The 2,774-nt window shown below is 27.0% G+C and overlaps 1 non-coding gene across 1 annotated transcript; it reads left to right on the top strand.

The window, feature by feature from the left end:
• The first annotated feature begins 252 nt into the window (after window positions 1-252).
• TRNAN-GUU (transfer RNA asparagine (anticodon GUU)) lies at window positions 253-326 on the top strand. The gene has a single exon. It is a non-coding gene; the product is annotated as a tRNA-Asn (tRNA).
• The last annotated feature ends 2,448 nt before the right edge of the window (window positions 327-2,774 follow it).

Below are 2,774 nucleotides of genomic sequence, written 5' to 3'. Positions count from 1 at the left end.
AAAAGACCTTTATATCACTATATATGTTATGTATCACAAATTCAAAATAGAATTTATGTATTCATAAATGTCTATTTTTTATAAATTTTAATTATAATATAGATTATATACTCAAGCTATCATGATTTTTTGTATTTAATCTTATTGATCTTATATTACTTTTATTTTACCCTATTTATTTTTCATTGATCAATTAAATTTCAATATGATTAAAAAATAATAAATTATTTTTGTTTCAATGTTTTATCAATTGCTGGAATAGCTCAGTTGGTTAGAGCGTGTGGCTGTTAACCACAAGGTCGAAGGTTCAACCCCTTCTTCTAGCGTTTTGTTTTGCATTAAATAAGATTTTTGGTTCGTTGGTGTTAATAATTTTTTTATTATTTGTATTTGTTATATACCCTCCACAACTGATTAAGAATTTAAGAAATAGTTATTTACTTATGTCTCATAATACTCTTCCACAAACTGTTGTCAAACTCATCACTGCTTATGCAGCTTTATATTCCTATCACACAACATGAGTAACTATTGATATGGCTTCTAGGCAATTTATGGAGGAAATGTCAACAGCTTGACCCTCAGAGAGAGACTCAAGTTGGGTGGCTGAGTTGGAAGAGAAGATGTTATGTGCTTCAGAAATGGATGTGTTTTGAACCATTATGGTGGAGGGAGCAGATGCAACATATACATGGAGAATGTGGAGTAGCTTAATCCATGACCAAATTCATAGAGGGAGCTACCATTGTAAAACCTATAGGATCTTCCAGGGAAATTTCTACTCATGTTGCTCTCATGTTCATGTTTGTCATGGGCAATTGATCAAACATAAGATTGTGGATACCATGTAAAAAGAGACTCTTCCGATATATTAATATAGTCTCACATTATTCAGGAGTCGAGATAAAGAATAATTTATATATTTTCTCTTTTAATTTATTGAAATATCTTTTAGGAACAAAATCATGACGGAAAATCATGACGGAACACTGATCTTCGAAGCTTCTATTAACCAATTCGATTTTAACTTTTTTTTTTCTTTCTAAAGTCTCTTTTTTAAAGTTCAGCTTATATAGTTATGCTAACAAATCCTTTCTAACGATTTTAGTGATCTAGTTCATTGTCTTCATTTTTCTTCTCTAACTCTTTTAAGCTAAGGATAATCCTTTCTTTGTTTTTGTTTAAATCTCCAAAAGTAACTTTGTTCCATTCTTTTAAATATATCTTAAATTTCTCCTTTAATGCCCAAATATCATTATCGTCCACATCGTATTTCTCCCAAATTCCAAAAATACTCTCTCAGTTTTCCATATATTCCTAAACACTTTTGGCCCCAATCTAATATGTTTTATGTTTCAATAATAATGCACATTGATTTGAAATTGGCTAGTCCACAAGATATTGTTTACTTTCAACCCATATTCTTAAGAGGATAATATATTCTGGGGACAAAATTAATAATGTTTTATGAGAAATTGTGTTTTTGTTTTTTATAATTGTTTGATTTTGTATTTTCTATTACATAAAAAAATATTGTTTTTTCTTATCGTTGTTTATGTATTTTAACAAGTATTTATTAGAGAGACAAAATTTAGTTTTCCAGTGGACCGTTAATAAACAATTTGTACTCTCTAGTTTAAGGTTTCTCTAGAATGTTATGTGAAGACAAAGGTTAAGGTCATGAGAGAAAAAAAAAAGGTTACATTGAAGTTTTTTTTTTGTTTACTGAGAATTTGAGATAAAGAAACTATGTATTTTATAACTGATTTTATATTTTATGAAATCATATTTTTTTAAATAATTTTTTTTGTAATGGCTCTGATTAAATATAAATCTAACTTTCTGAGTTGAAATTAAAAATGTAGTAAAAATATATGATATTATTCTTATTAAATATTTAATACGATAATAAATTATTTTCATAATAAAATAATACAATATTTATTTTCAAAAATCTATAAATATATTTAGGAATATTTTTAAGTAATCAAACCAAAATTGAGTTATTTTTTTTTATAAATTATAATTTTCAGTATATCATAATTTTTTGACATGAACAAATATTTTTCTACCAAATGGCCGTTGATTAATCTGATGTTCATTACATATATGTAAATCTCATAATATATATAATGTACAGGAAATGTATTATGCAAAATATATATATATATATATATATATATTATCTAGTATAACATCGACCTTATATAATTTTATATGTAGCTCTTTTAACATTATAATACAGCAGCACCGAAAATATTAATGCAAGCCACCTTTAATAAAATTTTAAATAAATAGACATTTAAATTTATAATTCAAATAGTTATAATCATAACTATCATGAAATGTTAATTCATGAAATCACATAATTTATTAGAGGTGGTTGTGGGTTGGAAGTCCCGCATAGGTCCGTCTCACACTTGGTCCGCAAAAAGTGGGCTGGGTTAGCTCGTCCCGCATAAAATTTGTGGACTGATTTTTTTATCCGTCCCGCATAAAGGTTGGTTCACAGGTCTGCGGGCTAGCTGCATAAGAAATATTTATTAAAAAAATAATTTTTTAAATAAAAAATTTGATTTTTTTTATTTAGATGCATTAGGTAAATGGTCTCATAATATTATTTTTATGAAATATGCATAGTAAGATGTTATTAAAAATTTTGGAATGTAAAATATAAGACTTTATAAAGAAAATATGGGGTGTAAAATTTTTTTTATACATTTTAAAGTTATGCAGGTTATGCGGGTCAACCCGCCCCGCCCCGTACTTGACCC

The sequence above is a fragment of the Phaseolus vulgaris genome, chromosome 7, assembly GCF_000499845.2.
Source record: "Phaseolus vulgaris cultivar G19833 chromosome 7, P. vulgaris v2.0, whole genome shotgun sequence".
NCBI lineage: Eukaryota > Viridiplantae > Streptophyta > Magnoliopsida > Fabales > Fabaceae > Phaseolus > Phaseolus vulgaris.
The sequence above is the reverse complement of the archived record's forward strand: the minus strand, read 5'-3'. Positions and strand labels throughout refer to the sequence as shown.